At 42.7% G+C, this 20,260-nt stretch overlaps 1 protein-coding gene across 4 annotated transcripts in view; it reads right to left on the reverse strand.

Annotated features, from left to right (window-relative positions):
- Positions 1-11,346, reverse strand: part of AMOT (angiomotin) — a 60,486-nt gene extending 49,140 nt beyond the window's left edge. For 2 of the 4 annotated variants that reach the window (XM_033413337.2, XM_033413335.2), the window contains exons 1-2: positions 10,908-11,346; positions 2,581-2,658 (exon numbers count right to left, since the gene is read on the reverse strand). The gene's annotated coding sequence lies outside the window, so the exon portion shown is untranslated. Of the gene's footprint in view, positions 1-2,580; positions 2,659-3,122; positions 3,247-10,907 lie in introns of those variants that run through there. The other 2 variants (XM_049704487.1, XM_033413336.2) reach the window with 1 other exon arrangement.
- Between the last annotated feature and the right edge of the window lie 8,914 nt (positions 11,347-20,260).

The following is a 20,260-nucleotide window of genomic DNA, read 5'->3' on the forward strand; positions in this document are numbered from 1 at the left end:
TCTGTTTCACAGATGATAACTCAAGGCGTGGTCAATTTGGTAGTTTTACTCTTCTGAACTCTAAAACAATTAGCTTGAACATGGTAATAGGCAACAAAGGTGATTAACCCTAAAGTGTACACGAGCAGTGAAACACTGAGTAACAAGGAGAATCCTGTTGCCACCACCCCTCCACCTCCCTCCACGCACACCCATTCCAAGGGAGGAACAGATCACACCATAATGTCCTATTTCTTCTTGCCTCAGAAAAAGTATAAACAGTCCATGAAATCAGATTGAGCATAAACCCAGAAAAGTTTAAGAATATACCTACGAGCTGCCTGCTTTACCAATCTCCTGTCTTCACTGGCATACTACCCACTTTTATTTTTACTTTATTCTACAAGTAATATAAGCACAACATGCAAATATTGAGAACAAAGAGAAAAAACCCCACTCATAATCCCAGCACCTCAACCCAAGCATTGTAGAATATTTCCTTTAGTTTTTTCCTATGTGTTTTTGTATTTTTACAAAGCAGTGGAATATTAATGTACATATCATTTTGGGTCCTACATTTCACTTAGTCATCAGCACTTTCTCCATGCTGTGGCACAGACTTCTTAACAAACATTGTGTGTAACAGTCCATTAAACCAGTGTATCAAGATTCACCGACCCATTCTCCAATTATTAAGAGATTTAAATTGCTTTTCATTTTCTGCTAGTCTAAATCATGTTACAAAAACATCTTTGTGATTTAGCCTTTTTTTCAATATTTTGGATTGTTTCCTAATGATAGTATCCCGGAAGTGAAATTAATGGGTCAAGTAACATGAATGTTTTCAGACAACCCACTAAAAAAATAAATAAATAAAACTAACAAAACGCCAAAGCCCCATGAAATCTCTCCACTTAATGAAAAGTTCTCCTGCTCCCATTTTTCCACCAGGGCAGAGCAGGACTCCTGGGAGGGAAAGAAGCCAAGAGGAGCAGTGTAGTATCCCAGTGGCTTGCGAAATGGCAGAGTGGAATGTGGGCTCCCCTGTGAATCCAGCTTGCATGCACTTGCCCCAAATTGCCACCCAGCCAAGAAGCTAATTAGTAAAAGCATCAGGTGGGTGAGAACAGGTTCATGGCCTGTAATGGCTGATATCATGTTTCATTTTTGCCCTTGGAAAGATCTGACAGTCAGCTCAAAGACATTCAGTTCTAGTGACCCAATGTGCTACATTCTGAGACTTCAATCTGTTAATTTTCAGAACCAATCTTCAATATATTTTAAAGGGTATTTTGCTGTATAGAACTAAGCATACATGACCCATGAGCCTGTGTGTGTACCTCTATTTTCAACCACGGTTAAAGAGGCACATTTAAGGTCAGCCTTGTTTAATATTATATGACTAAGTGGCACCTGTCTTACATGGTCAATGTGTTATAGACAGAGGTTTATTTGCAGATCCGACCATAAAAGTCATCCAGTCCTAAGGCAGGGGAGGCAACTGGCCAGAGATGCCCCTGGCTTAGCAAGAGCAGACACAACAAGCATTTCTTTCCTGGGCTGCTTTGTCAGAACTCTCAGAAGAGGGCAGTTCCGCTCTCCACCTTCTCCTTGAAGACTTTTCCCTAGTCCTTCTCCATCTTCCCCCTGCCCCCAGCTCTGCTCAATATGGAAATTTAATTCTCTCTTCTCAGTCTTCCTACTGGACTTTGGACACACATCTCTATCACAACATTTATCACCATATTTTCCACAAACTTTATTGAGCACTTACTATAGCCAAGTACTGTATAGGCCCTAGGATGGATAAAAAAGAGAAATAAAACAGGGTCCTGTCCTCAAGGAGCTCCCAGTCAAGCAGAGGGGTCACAATCCAATGGGAAACCAGAGGTACGAGCAGATAGCTCAGGCAATGCAGAGGACCCTGCAAAAAAACTCTGGGCCACCTGAACAAAACTTCCTAGAGGAAAAAACTCATGAACTGAGTAGGAGACATAGAATCTGATAACCAATGTTGGGGAAGCTGAAAAGGGAGGAGTCAAAGATAGGTTGATATACATCTTTGGGAGTTATTAGCATATGGATAACAGCTAAGGTCAAAGAGTGGGCTGGATCATATAGAGTAGGAGCAGAACAGAACCAAGGATGAAGCTCAGGATAGACGCCTGAAAAAACAGTGATCATTCAAGGGTCAGGTACTTTGCTAATGTGGGAGTGAGAGAGAAATTCCTTTATTTACACTGCACGGGTTTTCCCCCACATACCTTCAATCTAGACCTTGTAGTACACCGCTCCAGGGACAGAAGTCCCCAGTTACAATGCAGAGAGAAAAAATGAAGTTAATTCTTGTCTTTTATGCTTCTAAGTACCCAGGTAGAAATCATTATAATAGGCTGAGCCAGAAATGGAAGTTGCAATCTTAGAGGGCATGGACTGGGTGCATGATTTTCCTCTGTATCATTCCCAACACCTAAAATATCAACTGGTACATAAAGCATGTTTAATAATTGCCTATAACTTTCCAAAGACTTTGCTAGAGGCAACAGAAAGAGAAGAAAAGGAATGAAAGACACAGAATAGCAATAACAATAATACTCTTACCTTAAGTTTCTCAGCCTTTCTTCTAAGGAGACAAGAGCTCTTTCACTTCTGTTATCTTATTTGTCCTTCTCTGCAGCTCTGTGAGGAAATAAAGGCCGATGTGATTAATTCCATTTTACAACCGGAGAAGCTTAAGTCCAGGACAGATAGCTCATGATAATTAATTTGACCAAGGTTTCACTGTGGCTTACTGGTGAGGCCAGGATCAGAACCCAGGTCTTTTGACTTGCTGCCCTGTGCTGGGTTACTAGACACAAACTTCTACAGAGCTGACTCTCCAATTATTAAGAGGACAGTTCACAGGAGAAATTCATTAGGAAAGCAAATTCCCTAGGGACTCCAACAGTCTCTCTCTCTCTCTCTCTCTCTCTCTCTCTCTCTCTCTCTCTCTCTCTCTCTCTCTCTCTCTCTCTCTCTCTCTCTCTCTCTCTCTCTCTCCCTCTCTCTCTCTCTCTCCCTCTCTCTCTCTCTCTCTCTCTCTCTCTCTCGAGCAAGCCAGTGCACTGCACCTGTAAGAAAATATCTAAGACATTTCCCCATACCAACACTAGAACGGCTGGATGTAATCGTTCACAGTCGTGCTCCACTAACATAATTGGGAGCTCCCCGTTTTGTTGTACCCCTTTTGAAGGGAGCTCCATCTGCCTTCAGTCTGGTTTTTGTGTCTGCGTGGGGCTCAGGTGCTGACTGCAGGTGTGGCATCCAGCAGGTGCATGGACAGAAGCCAGAATTTCATATCTTCATACCAAAGGGCCTGAGTCACTCCCCAAAGGCAGCTGCCCCTCCTCCCTCTGACTTGCAAGCCCCAGGAGCCTGTCTTGACTGAGTTGCCACTGCAAAACTAAATCTAGACCCTGACTTCTCAGGAAGGGGTAGGGTGAAATCAGTTAAACTACAAATTAGATAACTCAGCCAACACCCCCACTTACTCTCCAGACCTAGTGCAGACATATGCCGCAGGCATAACATCAGGGAATATATGTACAGAATGACTGTCCCTTACTAGTTATGGGAGAAAGGAAGACTACAGCAGACCCATATTACATATTTAGCTACAGAGCACTTATTCTATTGCAAATGGCCTTGAACCCTCAGGAGCAAGTATTCATTTCCCTAAATAAGATGGAGTACAGTAGAAAGAACATGCTAGAAATCCTGCACTCCAGTTCCCATCATAACCACTCTCCTTCAGGCTGCCAAGGGAGAACTACTCAGTGTAGTCACAAAAAGTACCAGGACAGAAAAGTCATCACGTTGTCCTAATGGAAGCCTAACTGAGAGCCCGAGGCAGACAGAATGTTCTAGGGGGTAAAGGGGGGGGGGTGGTCATCAAATTTTTCTTAGCTCCAAAAATTTTTGTTTTAAAAAGAAAGCAGGGGCTTCCCTGGTGGCTCAGTGGTTAAGAATCCCCCTGCCCATGCAGGGGACAAGGGTTCGATCCCTGGTCCCAGAAGATCCCACATGCCACGGAGCAACAAAGCCCGTGAGCCACAACTACTGAAGCCCGCACACCTAGAGCCCATGCTCTGCAGCAAGAGAAGCCACCGCAATGAGAAGCCTGTGCACCACAACGAAGAGTAGCCCCCACTCGCTGCAACTAGAGGAAGCCCACCAGCAGCAACAAAGACCCAACGCAGCCAAAATTAATTAATTAATTAATTAATAATAAATAAATTTATTTTTTAGAAAAGCAATTTGCCTCCACCAAACACACACACACACACACACACACACACACACACACACACACACACACCCCAAAGAGAAACTAATTGTAGGAGGAAAAAAAGCCCAAATGTTATTTTAATAGAATGGTTTATTGTCATTTGTCATATTTCTTCAATTCATATGGGAAACTCAAATTAACAAGCTTTGGTTTACAGCCCATGATCCAGAAAGTAAAACTAGCTACTAAACTAAAATGTGATCACTGTATATAAACAGAGTGAAAGAAAAATCTGAACTGAAAACCTAAATGTAATAAAGAGGAGATTAGATTTCTTCAAAATAGGCAATCTAAATAATTTTCCCCATCTGTGATTTTTATCTTAGTTTGCTATCACATGGAAAAGAATGTCGTTAATTCAATGCAAATCCATGCCCCTTGAAAACAACCAAAATGAGTAAGTGATGTACTAATTAGCTTCCTAATGGGGAAGGTTTTAATTGAACCATTCTATAACAACCTTCATCAAAATTTCCAGGGCAACTTCATAAAAGGATGTCAAACCTGGCCCATATTTTTATCCCCTTAAAAATAATTCTCAATGCACAGAAACACGGAAAGCTTATTTCTCTTCAATGCTGTTAACACTCAGGCCACTACATTTTCTGATGTCAGCAATCTCCTTCCCACAAATATTCCAAGTATGCACCACCGTCATTCTCCTTTCAATTATGTGGTTTCTCTGCTCCTTTACTGATTGAGTCCAGGCCTCTCGGATAATGAGAAGCATGTGCAGGGGAAATATGCTCTTAAAAAACACATACATCAGTTTCATCTGCATTATGAAAGGGGGGGGCATCATTTGTCCATATCAAAAGGATCAAAATGTGAAGTTTGCTATGGGATATATAAAGGAAAAAAAAGAAGATCAGCATCAATGCCTAAAGTTGGGGGGCAGTTATTGTGATCTGAAGCAACACCAAAAAGAATAAAGAGGACTCCCCCAATCCACCCTTTCTAGCTTGGCCACATTTATACTTAATGTTATCTTAATGTTGCTTTGGGGGGTATTTAAGTTCTGACATACACATGGAAATGAGCCACGAATTGTACAGCAAGCATAAATATTCCATCATTAATAAAAACCAGCTGTGTATAAAACACTACAATGGCTGGGTTTCAGTTACTGGCTATCATCAGTATGTGTCACAAGCAAATGTTACTCAAAACTTTCCCCCTTAAAACGCACACACACACACACACACACACACACACACACAGATATATGCAGAATTTTTTTTTTTTACTCTTTTTAATCTTTTGGAAGAGCTTTGAAGAACTCACTGATCTCTATGGCACATACCAACTAATGTCTCTTTTTGAAGCTATTTTTCATCACCCCAGCAGATGCTAGAGTCCTCTTATTAGAACTTCAACTTACCACACAGAATGACAATGCTTAATTTTTTATAAAAGCCAAGAGGGTCAATAATACAAATGTTGGGACAATCAATTATAGTCAGTAAGGGATTTGAGGCACCAAAGGGCACTGTATAAGAGAGCAAAGCTCATTAAAGTGAACACCTGCTCAGAACCCTATAATAAGCCTGCTCCGCCATCGTGCAGACACCTTTCATCCAATGACCTCAAAGCATGTGCCTAATATGAAGCATGCCTAAACACCTCTGTGAAATATTAATATCCTTGCTTCCCAGAAAGGTAACTGAAGCTCAGAGCATCTAATTCATTTACCCTTGGTCACGTGGCAAGTCAGAAAGGGTTGGGCAGAGAAACCCAGAGCCTGGCTTCAAGTCATGCAGTCTAATGATATTTCATGGAGTTGGGACAATAGTGAAAGTGACTTAACAAATGTCAAGGGCAGCCTATACAGTTTAAAAAAAGTAGATTTTCAAAAAACACCTTAGGAGATGTTAGCAAATATATCCATCTGCATTTTCCCCATGTACACATATCATAAAAAATGTTCCTGTGCTTAACTTGATACTTTCTAAGTACTAAAACCCATACTTTACTTTCCTATTCTGGCTAATGAAATTTAATCTAATTTATGAAGAGCCATTGGTTTCCAGGAGTGAGTCCATCAAAATTGGAGATCATATGTATACTATACCTTCATTATCAAAGGAAAATTAAAGGACCGTGTAACTGAACTTTCATTATATGGTAAAGCCTCAAACGAAGAACCTCTTATGTGTGGGTCATCCTGCTACACCTACATGTCTTTTATTTAATTATCTAAAGCCCTTAGTTTCCTTACTATTATTTATTCTAATTTAAACATATTATTTTCAAAGCTATTAAAAATTTTTGTGCTTTCCCGCTTTTCCTTTCTCATTCGGGAGATTTCATAGTCTACCCAAATTTGTACTCTCTTGATGGGATATCATGATACAGTGATTTAAGAATCATTGCTAATGATTTAGACAAAGTAAACAGTGAATCCTAGTTCTCTTTCTGCTTAAAAAGAGTGGAGGAAGGGTAATGAGGTCAAGGGAGTAGCATTAAAAGCCTTGCTACATACATGAACACCCTAAATTACAGAAATGGTTTAGGGATTACTTACTAAATCTGTTAGTTTCTTCTGGCATTGGAGGAACAAGCGTGTGTGATTCCTCATATGTACTCAGTCAGGTTCTGACTTCATTCCTCTACATAGGTTTACAAAGCTAAGTCTTAGGTGAGCTCTTTTTAAAATTTAAAAGCAGCATTGTACATTTCTATGACCTTCACTCTGTAAAATTCATACAAGTACAGAAACAAGGACTTGAAAGGAACTAGATAAAATGAACACAGGTAATCTGTTAGGATGATGGGATTCTTGATGAAGTTTTGGGCAGGGTCTTAGCTTTTTAATTTGATATGTTGTTAAAATACAAAATACAATGCATTTATATTGATATATTGATTATTGATATCTCCTTAGAGTTTTTTTTTGTTTTTTGTGGGTTTTTTTTTACATCCAGGTGACTACATGATTGCACTTCTAACAACCGTTACACCTCATTCTAGTAGGAATCATTCACATTCACACCAGAAATGGAGGCCTAAGAAGAGAACCATAAGCTTTTGATAACTGGTTCTCAAAATCACCCTGTCCAACCTCCCACAATTTACAGAGGAGGAAACTTGCTAAGGGTGGTAAACTGATTTAGAGTTGGGCCCAGAGCCAAGCCCCTCTCACCAATAGGCTCACTAGGAAAGCTTATTGTGGATTCTTTGATTAAAAATGGCATCCGTTGCTATTATTTTCGACAGCCTTGCTAGATACATGAACAGAATCCCAGAAAAAATTTTCTGGATCCTTGGGTTATTCAAATACAACAACTAGAATTTAAATCTTTTACCTATATGGGATAGAGTCCCATCCTTAGACGTACCAAAATCCATGAAGTCTGATATATTTCCAGAAAATCATACTAGCTCTCTTCTACAAGTAGATGTAGGCTGGGGCTAAACGTGGCCAGCATTATTACAAGCCAGAATGATTTAGACAATTAACTCCATGCCATGTAACTAAAAGATTTCAAAGGCCAAATAACGGCCTCACTTAATTCAAGAAATAATCATTACAACAAAATTCTAATGCCTTCCTTTATGCAATAAATATGTTTCTGAGCAGTCTCAGTTATAGTGAATTTTTATATATCAAGGCACTAGTTCAAAGGCACTAACTAGGAAAGCTATTTCTTTCAAAGAAAACTGTAGTGGATTCTTTTATAAAGCAAATGACCTCCTATTTTCCTGCTTTTTCCTTTTTTCTAGTTCAGATTTTGTGTGTTGTGTGTGGAAGGGGAGACATCCCTCCTTTTTCTGTTTTAAAAGGGGTCAGAAGCCCACCACGGAGGAGAGTAAAGCAGTATGGGCAGCTTGTTTAATGCCCCCTTAGTTCCTGAGACCAAATTCTAACCTTTGACTTGGGGGTGGGACCCTAGATTTTGGGCCAAAGTCCACAAAAGGCAGCAAGAAACGAAGAAGTAAGCAAGACTAAAGACAACACATCATAGTAAACCACCAACGAAAATTCCTGGGGACAGGAAATCAATGGAGCACAATTCTAAACAAATTGGTTTAGTCCCAAGCTAATTAACTTGTCAAGCAGATCTCCAAACCCACTCAATCCATGGGGGAAAGAGGTGATGTAATAGGAGATTTGGGAACATTTACCCATTTACCATCCTAAAAGGCTCAGCCACGACCACACACACCTCTCTCCACTCCTTTCAGTGGGTTTAAGCTGGGCTTAATGGGTGCAAAGGACAATTTCTTCCAGACAGTCCCTAAGAATAGACTGTTCTCATGCATTCCAAATGCTCAGTCTCCATGGAGGAGGCTACCTGGTCACAAACATTTCTCAAGAAGGAATATATCCTCAACACTTCCTCATTGGTAAAACACCCCCTCACCCCAACAAAACAAAATTTCTAACCATCCTGAGAACTTTGGGGCGCTTTTGGGGGGAGAAAGGAAAAGAAACCTTAAGAGGAAAGTAGAAGAATGTGAGAAACTCCTCTTGTCTCCAAATGGAAAAAAGCCCTTAAAAAGTTGGATCGGAGGAAGAAAGGGGGATGGGGGAGAAGGGCTGCTTAATTACAAAGACACCCTTTTAAAGAAGGCACAGGCCCTGGGAGAGGGCTCTTAGGAGAGGCACAGAAGCAGATGTACCCACTTAGAATTCTGGCACTCAGTGGGACCTCAAGGTCATAGCATCCATCCCTCTGCTTTTTGAATAAACTGTTCTTAAGGCATTCTAGAAAGAGACTGATTCGTTCTTTACAAAACTTCAGAAAAAGCAACTCCACAAAACGCCTTACTAATGCATTAGTCTAATAAATCCTACTTCATAAACCAGAAATGAGATTTCAATTTCCAAATCCAAAACAGTATTGAATGTGAATTTTTAAATTCCCTTCTAAAATCTTTTAAATAGGTAAACAGATCCACAACTTTCACGTAAAAGTTACTCTACATATAAGCATGGTCAGAGGTTTACTTCATATCTAGACTATGAAGTAAGAAAAAGCACTTTCAATTTTACGGAGCCATAGACTTTTCCAAAGAAAGAAGTATCTTAAAATGAAGTATGATGTAGTGCCAGAAAGTGTCTGTAAATGACACCGGATAAACCCATACAGAATAGCTGGAACCTGAGTTATCATCTGTAAATAGATGCAACTACTCTACAACCACCTGGCTATTAAAATGTCCCAGGCCAGTTATAAAATATAGTTTGGTCAGGCCAACTTTTCCTTTCCAGCTGATCTGAAATATGATAGCCTTTAAAATTGTCACCCTGTAGCGTTCCTTCTCTCCTTCCTGCTTTCTCTTCCCCCATTAAAACCAACTAGTGAACTTAGGTAAAAATATAAGTAAATAATTTGTTCCCAAATAAGCAATGTGTTGGGGACATCTTTGTAACTGGTTTTTGAACACCACCATTCTTATAAGTTTGCCACACTTGCTCAATTGGAGGTAGGTGGGAGATGGGTGAAGATTTATCCCACAGCCAAAATGGTATTTCAAACTGTTCTTAGCTAGTAAATGAGGGTGCTGAAAGGTCTAACTGGGAAAGCTTCACAAAGACTGTCCTAAGAAAGGACTTTTCACAAAGCCTAGTTCAAGGAGACTTACATACACTTAGCCCTCCATTATTGAAGATTATGGTGACTAATTATCTTCCTCTCTGAATGGGAGAAGAGGGTTACATTTTTAAAAGATTTAATCTGCCTCCCGACTTTCACTCTTCATGGGGATGGGGGAGGACAGGGAGGATGAAGGAAAACTAAATTAGATACTTGATACACAAGGTGTCAGAAAATTCTAAAATACATGCTAGAGATTGGAAATGCCGTTTTTCACAAACTGCCCTTTCCTCTCTCATTTAATTGTATTTAGTCCCTTGCTGCAAATTACTATTGATATTATATTATTATTAGTGGCAATTTACCAGGGATTGCTGTCTACAGAGACTGTACTTTCCCTCTCACTTTTCCTTCTCTTCATTTGCATATACTGATAAGTCCATCTTGCTGTTGAAGTACCTACGTACAGTGACCCAGGCTTGGGACCCTCAACACACCTGCATGATCAGGCAAAACTAGTTACTAACATCCATAAAGCAAATAAGGGGCAACCCTCTCCTCACGACCACACACACACATATACCTAAAAGAGTGTCGCACTGCAGATCACTCCAGGCTAAGGCTTCAAGAATTCACAGCCCCTGGCGGAGGGGAGTGTGAGCCCCCACCCCAACCCCCAAGCATTAGGAGTAACGCATCTAACAATCTGAGATAAGCGCGTACATTCCAGATGAGCTAAACGTAGCTCAAGTTTCCTTTGGTCTTTAATTCCTTTTGTGCTTAATGACCTAGAGACCTACAAGGACCCCAGGAGGCAAGAAAGTAAAAGTACCATCTAGTAGTGGTACCCATTAGCATCTCTGTAGGACGCGGAAAGTGCGCAGACTCTTTAACCTATTTAACTTGCTGCACATCCCGGAAAACTCTCGGCCAGCAAAGTAGAACACAGGCATCCCCACACGCATCTAGATTGACTCACTCACGCGGAGGTTACGATCAAGTTCATGCCACCATGGATTCCTGCCCCAGTTCCCCGCGAAAAGTAACCACGCGTCTCCTACCCCTGAAGGCAACGAAGACAAGGTGACGACTCTGCTCGCTCAAGTGGCTTCGGTCCCGGGCCAGAGGCCAGGGATAGGCAGGAGGGAAGCCCCAACTCCCGGCTGCTTCCCTCCTCGCTGCTCCGTCCGGGCTCTCCTTGGTGGCAGTGCACAGGCAGGATACCGGGCCGGAGGGTGGAGCAGCGGATGGTCCGAGGCGAGACAGACTGGAGGTGGGGGTGGAGGGGGCTGTGAGAACTAAGAGAAGATGAGGCGAAAGGGAGCGGAGGTGGAGGAATAAATCAGGGGGTCTACCAGCTTAGGCAGCCAGAAAGCTCCTCGGAAGGAAGGGGCGTGACTGCGATGAAGGCAGCTCCTGGGCAAAGGATTGGAGGTAGGGGAAGGGGGACGAACGGGTGGCTTTTCTTCTTGCGGTGAGCGGCTAGGACCGCCCAGGAGCCGGGGGGCGGTGGATTAGGGAGTGGGGCGGAGTAGAGGGCGGGGAAAGAAGGGAGGGAGTCGGCCTGTACCCTCGGGGCGGGGTGGGGGGGTGGGGGGCGGAAGAGAGGCGGGGCTAGGGGGCGGGGAAGTTCAAACAATTGATCGGCGGGGTCCGGCCACTCCGGCGAAAGTTGGGGTGGGGGGCCCTCACTCTGGTCCTCCCACTAAAGTGGCATGACTCGGTTACAGTAGCCCTGAGAGTCTAAGCAAGGACTGGCTGGGAGGAACGAAAGGGTTTTGCAAAGACTCCAATAATAGTGTACGGCAACAGCGGAGCGGAGTTGCGTGGGAGAGCTAGTGCAGCTCCCCGCCCCACAGCGGGAGGAAGAAAAACAAATAATAGAAATGCTGAAAAGCAGCTTCTTGCAAAGGTTGCTTAAAATAATTCAGGAAGGAGCAGCGATCCTTGGTTTTCCTTCCCCTCTTGCTTCCTATGACCAGCAGGCCCCCACCCAGGTCGCAACTCGGCGAGACACCCTCCTTTCTTCCTCCACTCCCTCTAGCCACCCCCTTCCTCCCCCGCGCCACCCTGCGTCCCGGCCCCCCTCCAGTTGGCAGGCCGCGCTGGCGGCAGGGGTGGCGTGGGCGGAGCTCTGCCAAGCCTCCGCCTCTGGGGCGGACTGAGGGCCGGCCTGGGCGGAGCCGGCCCAAGGAGTAAATCCCGCCCACCATTCTTTGGCAGCTATCGGTTGGCGAATCCTGGCCTAGGGTTCCTGTGCGATTGGTTACTTGCGTCGTCGATCCGATTCTTTTGTTCCACCCGCCCTCAAAATTAATAAAACTAAACAAGAGGCCATTGTCTAGCTCTCGGTTCTCCCCCAGCTACTGCTGAGAAAAGAAAGATGAGACGCTTGGTTTCTCAGTCTCCTAAGAGAATGCGGCAGTGTGTCGGCCGGCTCTAGTACACCTTTATGGCACTGCCCGGCCCTCTGGGAACAGGTAACTTTTCTCCCCCCTTAATTCATTAGGCCGAGAGGGGGGGAAAGTATGAGAAGTGTCAATGTGGTGTTCACATTTCCCGGCTGCGAAAAAATTGATATTGCTTGAAGAACACAGAGGGTTGAGAACAGCCTCCTGGGACACTGAAAATCAACCATTTTACAACCGGGAAACGAAAGCACAAAGAAATAGCAGGATAAGATGGAATTTGGAACTAAAGGAAGAACTCGTTTCAGACTCAAGCACTTACCAGCTAGTTGTGCGATTTTCGTTAAGTCCCTTAACTTCTCTGAGGCTTCATTTTCCTATCTGTAAATAAAGGCTATAAAACATATCCTATTAACTTACTGGCACTGGTATATGAAAATAAAATGAATTGTGTGTGAAAACTCTGTAAACCACAAAGCACTCCACACGTGTATGTGTTCCTACTTGTGTCTGTCACATGGTGGAGATTCTCACATGTGTTTGGGAATCAAATATTCTGCTCATCTGTTTTAAGCATTTATAGCCAAGGTGTGTAGGTTTTGTGGCTTTATTTTTAAAAGTCAACTCTTTTCCTACACTTTGTGGCTCCCTGAAGTTAGAATAATAAATTACTCCTTTTCTATCCAGGATAGGTGAGATTTCTTCTTTAAACTGTTCTGCAGTGGTGCCACGACCTAAGTCTATTGTGGTGCTGGTACTGAAAGAGGAAATCATACTGTGTATCTCTGAAGAGAACTTAAGAAAACAAATATGAGGGAACATTTACCATGGAAACCACCATTCTCTACAGATCCGTATTTCCTAGAAAACACTACAAGGAGGAAGCGAGTCTGTATGTAAGGCCTTGACAATGCAGAACTATTATAAGGAACTCATGCCAATGAGAAAATGACACCCAATTCAAGCCTGCCTACCGGGAGCTTCTGAGGGGCTGTGGACCAAAGCATGCAAGAGGAAATGTGCTCAGAGGAAATACCATCTCACTGTGAACAGGGTCCCAGAATAAAACCAGGTACAGGAAAAGTAGTGGGGTAGCCTCAATGTGCAGAGAGCTCTGCTAGAGCTGCTGCAAGAATTCAGAAGCCAGAGCATGGGCAACAATGGATTCTTGATATGATTCAGTTTATGTGTGAGATGAAGTTATTTGGGTGATTTTTCCTGGAGAAAGTGAGATTTTGAGTGTTAAAGACATGGAGACACCTAGTCTGTGAAACAAAGGAAGATTATTCCAGCTTTGTTTGGAGGGATGGACAGCAGAGCTGGATAGGATGGGTATATGCTGCAGACGACTACTGATCAGAATGGCAATAGGATACTTGCTAAAATTAACACTGCTATTAAAGTGGGAAAAATAAAATACGTGGGCTTCCCTGGTGGTGCAGTGGATAAGAATCTGCCTGCCAATGCAGGGGATACAGGTTCAATCCCTGGTCCAGGAAGATCCCACATGCCACAGAGCAACTAAGCCCGTGCGCCGTAACTACTGAGCCTGCACTCTAGAGCCCGTGAACCACAACTACTGAGCCCACGTGCCACAACTACTGAAGCCCGCGCACCTAGAGCCCGTGCTCTTCAACAAGAGAAGCCACGCAATGAGAAGCCCGCACACCGCAATGAAGACTAGCCCCCGCTTGCCGCAACTAGAGAAAGTCCACGCACAGCAAAGACCCAACACAGCCAAAAATATATAAAGAAATAAATATTTAAAAACTAAAAATATGCACATGGTAAACTGAAAACAGTACTGAAAGTAGGACCATAAAGAGTTCCTCTCCACCACTCTGTTCTCATAGTCCCTTTCTCTCCATACATGTGTATAATCTTCAAAATATATTATTTGCATACACGCACACACTTTGCATTTCTTTACTCAGCAATGTCTCTTAAATATCCTTCCATCTCAGGATAACTTCCTTTGCCTCATTCTTTTTCATGATAGTTCTGTGTTCCAATGCATACATGTGCCAAAATTCTTTTACTCATTCCCCTATTGAGAGGTGATTCAGGCCATTACAGAAGATGCTGGGAAACAAACCCTGGTAGCAAAGGTCTGGTGGCTCTGTTTGCAGAATGCCTGTCCCCAGCCTTGAAGTTGCCCTCCCAAGACTTTTCCAAACCTGCCTTCCCCACAGCTAGTGGGGCCTTCATACAATGGAAACCCCTAAAACACTTAATTCTTTTAATACCCCCCTCCTCAAATCCTGCCTTGGGCATTATTGATCTCCTCCAATTTTGAATTTTGTTGGGGTAGAGCAGAGCACAGCACTGAATTTCATGGTGGATCAGGCCCTGTGTGAGTCACTTTCTTAGCCTGTGGCTAATAACAGGTTTTTTAATACCTCGTCTTTGCCCAGGTCTTCTAAGCGTCTTAGGTGTTCCTTCTCCCCTGCCACGCAAGACTTCCTTCTGTTTTTCCCCTGAAAACCCTTCAGTTTGTTTAAACTGAGTCTGAATGTAAAGCTATGCTTTGCCAGCTCTACTTAAAAGGAAGGGGGAGGGGGGCCAACATCAGCAAACATTGATGGAGCTGCTATTATGGACAAGACTGAAAAAACAAAGAGGGATGAGACTTGGCTCCTGCCTTCAAGGGTATATACAGAAAAAGACAACTAACAAGCATATGCTAAGTGCTAAATGAATGGGATTGACAGTAAAAGCTGTGGAAGTTGAGAGCAGGGAGCGAAAACTAGTTCCAGAGAGTGAGTTTATACAGCGAAGTATGCCACACACATTTAACTAATCCCCAGAGCATCCCTGTGTCTTCATATCCTGACTGTAAAATATAGAGAAGCCTCTGGGGGATACCAGGAGAATTAACCACTAACTGTAAAACACCTGTGTAAAGATGCAGGGTTACCTAAGTACATTAAGAACCTCCACATATCGATAATGGATGTAATGATCATTTAAAGAAGTCAAGAATCTTCATCCCAAACTATCTGTCCTATTTGACTTTTTTCTTTTTTCAGTGAAATGCAACTCCTCCTTTAAAATGCAATAAAAAGCAGGAGTGGTTAGGACTCAGTGCTTTCACTGCCGTGGCCTGGGTTCAATCCCTGGTTGGGGAAGTAAGATCCCTCAAGCCGAGGGGTGTGGCCAAAAAATGCAATAAAATTCAACGTCTATGCGCTAAAAAAAGGCAATTAAAAAATCAAGGTCTTCCTTAAAAATATTATGCTAAGTGAAGGAAGCCAGACACAAAATATCGTGTGATTCCACTTATCTGAGTTACTTAGAATATATTGTGTGATTCCACTTATCTGAGTTACTTAGAATATATTGTGTGATTCCACTTATCTGAGTTACTTAGAATGGGCCCGTTCACAGACACAGAAAGTAGCACAGTGGTTATCAGGGCCTGAGGGGAGGGACGAATGGGGAGTTATTGTATAATGAGCACAGTTTCTGTTTGTGATGATGAAAAAATTCTGGAACAAGATAGTGATGACGGTTGTACAACATTTTGAATGTATTTAATGCCACTGAATTGTATACTTACAAATGGTTAACATGGTAAATTTTCTGTTATGTATATTTTACCAAAATAAAAAAAAAAGTTTAAGATACCAACCCTCAGGCTCAGTGTCAAGAGACAAGGCCAATTATGGAGGCTGCTAAGAAGGCAGGACCCCTCTAAAGGGGGCAGCTTGGTCAACACCACAGGAAATGCAGGCCCAATGTAGCCAGGACTTCTGATTTTTCAAGAGAAACCAGAAGTCAAATGTTTTAGTGTAAAACCTCCTGGTTTTTTATTTCGGCAACTAATAAATATTTTAATTAAAAAATCTGCCCTTTGCATGCAATATTTTCCCCAATGTACAGGAAAAGTACAAAGGAGAACATGGTTTATAGTTGATTCCTTGATCCTTGGCTAGATTCTTCTAGAAGGAAAGACCACAAAACCATAGTGCTTTGTATTGAATGACATTCTTCCCCACCCACCAAGTCAACTGGGAGTGTGAAATGAGCACATCTTCCTCTAATTGCCTGGTGAACAACTCAATCATTTAAATGTATTTAGAAACAAAAGCAGAGGCAAGCACATACACCAGGGAAAATAAATCCTAAGGATTTATGGGTCCACATAACTCTCCCTCTTCCCCCCAACTCCAGAAAAAAAAATACCCTTCAAATATATTCGACAAACACTGAAAAGCAGCCTTCTCCGGGACACCTCTTAAAGTCAGTCTCTTATTTATTCACAAGGATACTAGCCGTTGCACATACAGAAGCCAGCTGATTAGAAAATAGCAGCTTTATCTGAACAGGAAAGGATCAAAGGGATACATATGCAATACAAGCATTGAGTTAAATTCTCTTCCTTTTGGGTTCCCCTCCTCCCCCCTTCCACCCTTCCCAAGCATATAAACACACACACAAACGTGCGCACACACACAGTCCAGACACAGGAAGTTTGAAGCCTGATCCATGCGTGGAAAACAGCAATGTGGGAATTCAGGAAACAACACCAGAACTGTGCTCCAAGGCCAAGACCTGCTCCAGCATTTGGGAGCCAAGTTACTCCTGGGGTACTTGTGGGCCCCAGCATTTTGGAAGTAAATCGGCTGTAGAAAAATAAAGCTGCCTGCAAGTCTATTCCCCAAGCACCTCCTAGGGTCCTGTTTGAGTAACCTGGGTTCGCCTCTTTATGATTTATGCAGGGCTTCACTTCAGCTTAACTAAATATCATATCTCCTTCAGCAGCTTGAGTTTCTGGAAAGGCCCAGACTGTCCATACTTCTCAGTAGGGTTTGTTTGCAAAGTCCTAGGTTAGCTGGTGCAAGAGGGAGGTAGGGAGACCGAGGAACACACATCAAAGTCTGCGCTCTAAAAGGTGGTGGGATGAGAGGAAGAAGACGATTTAGTCAATGATAAAGAATAAATCACTGAAGGCAAGTCAGAGGCAAATCACATTCCTGAGCCAGTAAGCTGTTTAACTGTACAAAGTTAGCAGGATTTAAAGGAAGTTCATCCTCTGACATTACACTTTGCAAATAAACTCTTGATTGATTCGGCGCTTTCTCTGTTCCTGTAGTTGCCAGAGTGTCTGAGAGTTGTTATCCCAGTTGGAGAAGAAGGCTGTGACTGGAGTAGAGATTTATCTTCTCTGGCATGCTGCCCCACTTCAGTAACTACGCGGAGAGGGTAGGTCAATGCCATTCCGGTGTGATTTAAGGCAGGCTCACCTTGCAGCCCCCAATTAGCCTTCTATTCACGTTCGCCACGGTCCCGTGAGATTCGCACAGGAAAGACCCCTGTTAAAGTGCAAATATGTAACCTGGGAAGGGTTAAATATTAAGCCATCTTTGGTGTGCTCTGATGGAAAAGGTGTAGGCTTTTGGAGTCACTCAAGCCTGGATTTCGGTCACAGCTCAAATACTCACCAATGAGGTAAATTACTTAACCATGCTGGGCTGCGGCTCCCCCATCTGTAAAGTAGGGATAATAATTTCTCCACCGTGATGGGGTTGCTGTAAGGATTAAATGAAATAACATATTTAGGGGCCTTACCATGATTCCTGGCTTTTAGTAGTCACTTAACACCGTTTCTTTATGCCCCTCTGTTCAATCTTCTTAGGGAATTCCAGGAGTTAGGACAATGGGTTCGCTTAGTGGCCTACAGGGATTAAGGCTCTGGTAATCACTCTTCCCTACTAACCCTGCTCAGTGGGGCAGTGTCGTACTAAGCATATGGGTTTTAGCACCAAATGGACCTAGTGTCACAGTCTTTGTTCTGTCACTCACTAGCTATGTGACTTTGGGCCCATTTGGAGCCTGTTTCCTCATTTGTAAAAGAGTAATAACAGCACCTATTTCACTGGGGGAGCGATGAGGATAAAATGACAGCCATATGCAAATATTAGCTAATATTTTGTGCAATGGCTGACTACAGTTTACTTTTATACCAAGCAGTTACTAGTGAATGGTTTTAGCAAGAGTGTTGAAAATCCTTAAGCATTAACAGCGATGTGTTCCTGGTTTCCTGGTTTTGGCTAAGGAATTTGGGGTGCCGCTGGAGCAGCTACAGACATCTCAGTTCCAGGCAATTGGAGCTTCTCCCCTCTCCCAAGATTTTCACAGTGTTTTGGAAGGATATGAACGAAACAGGGATTCCTAGGAGGTGTTGCAGGAGATTCTGGGATAATAGAGTATTCTTGTTGTGGAGTGTGGGCCTGAAACACTCAGGCCTCCAGCTCTTTGAATCTCACACTTTTCCCTGCCTTAGAACACTTGCCCATACTATTCTTTCTGACAAGGACCCTACACATACCTCTCTCCACTCCATTCTTCACCTCGCTGACTCAATCTTATTTCTCAGGCCTCAACTTAAATGTCACTTCTTCAGGGAAATATTCCCTAAGCAGTAACCTCTACCCTAGTCTCCTGTTTAAACATTCATGTGAATTGCATATTCTATGTGATAAACTGTATCAGAAGTGGTTTTAGTATACAAATAATACTTAAATTATTCAATAGGTAAATTATTTAATTTTGTCTTCCAGTCTGGAAAATCATTGGTCCAGGAAGAAGCTTCAGGCATATCCTATAGCTTTGTGTATGGCCTGGCACCCTCTTGCTTACTTCCTTAGGGATACACATGGGCTGGCCTGAGTTGGTCATTTGTTAGAGTTCTTCCTGTACTAGGTGGGCACATTGAACTAGATGATCTTTAGGGTTCCTTGCAACTCTTGACTGCTGACAGTTGTCAGATGCTGACAAGTTTGCCGAATGCTGGAGTGGGAAGCTATGTCAGAAGTGTCATCCGTATCCTCCTGCCTCCCAGTTCCTTGATCTTGGTGTATAACGGGGAGTTTTGAAGTATGGCAAGGAAATGTGGGTGTGAACTGTTTAAGCACAAGGTGGTATATTTATTTGGTGGCTAGCAAATGAGTGCTGTGAGATCAGAGGGAAGACAGTGTAAGTATGAGCGCTAGGGAGTAGATTCATTTGAGTGTGACTGGCTGGCTGAAGGCCTTTGATGGCAAGAAGATTGTTCCAGATGACTTTATGGATGGTGTCGCTTCCTGTATTCCCATCAGAACCGTAAACCAGGAATAGTTTTACCAAAAGGTAGCCTAGTGTAGTGGGAGAAACAAAGCAGTTTTTCATTCAGGCCAAACTGGGTTAAGATCCCCACATTCAAGTGGCTATATGACCTTGGATAAATCACTTGACCTCTCAAGTCTGAATTATAATTTGTTGGTTGGACAAATATGTATTGAGTATCCACTATGTGCTCAACACTGTTCTAACCACTTGGAATGCATTGGTGAACAAAACAGGCAAAATCCCTGCCCTTAAAGAGCTTACATTTTGGAGGGATGTGGGAACGGTGAGTAGATATTTAAAGATCTGTGAGGATTCAGAGTGTTGTCCACACAGTCCCGGAACATGGTAGGTACTCAATAAATAATAATAGTTGTAATAGTAGTTATTATTATTATATTTTTAGTAAAGCAATCAACATCTGTGAAGCCAGGTAATTTCTATACAAACTCAAATGTCTATACAAAGGGTTGTTAAAAAGAAACAAGGAAATAAACTCAGGTGAATCCAGGTAATTTCTACGTAAGAGATAATAGATGGCTTGAACAAAGTACTTGAGATTCATGTAATTAGTAATAACAGGTGGCTTGTATGAGTTTTTCCATCCTAAGTGGCAATATTTTTTCCTACTATTTAGTAGCAGTTCCCTCTGTGGCAAAATTTAACCCAGGGTGACCCTAAGCCATAGGTTTAACCTCCATTTGGATAAACTTTCCTCTTCGTTATCTCCAGATCAAAGAGCATAAATCTGGGATCATGATATTCCCCCTCCACCCACTCCTGGCATGCTCCTCCCCAGGCGACATTAACCAACCAAACATTTTACAGAAGTTTGATGTCCCATGCCTCTACTCCCATAGCCCCCTTTCTAGAAGCATAGTGTCAGAGGGGTGGGAAAG

The sequence above is a fragment of the Orcinus orca genome, chromosome X, assembly GCF_937001465.1.
Source record: "Orcinus orca chromosome X, mOrcOrc1.1, whole genome shotgun sequence".
In the NCBI taxonomy this organism is placed as follows: domain Eukaryota; kingdom Metazoa; phylum Chordata; class Mammalia; order Artiodactyla; family Delphinidae; genus Orcinus; species Orcinus orca.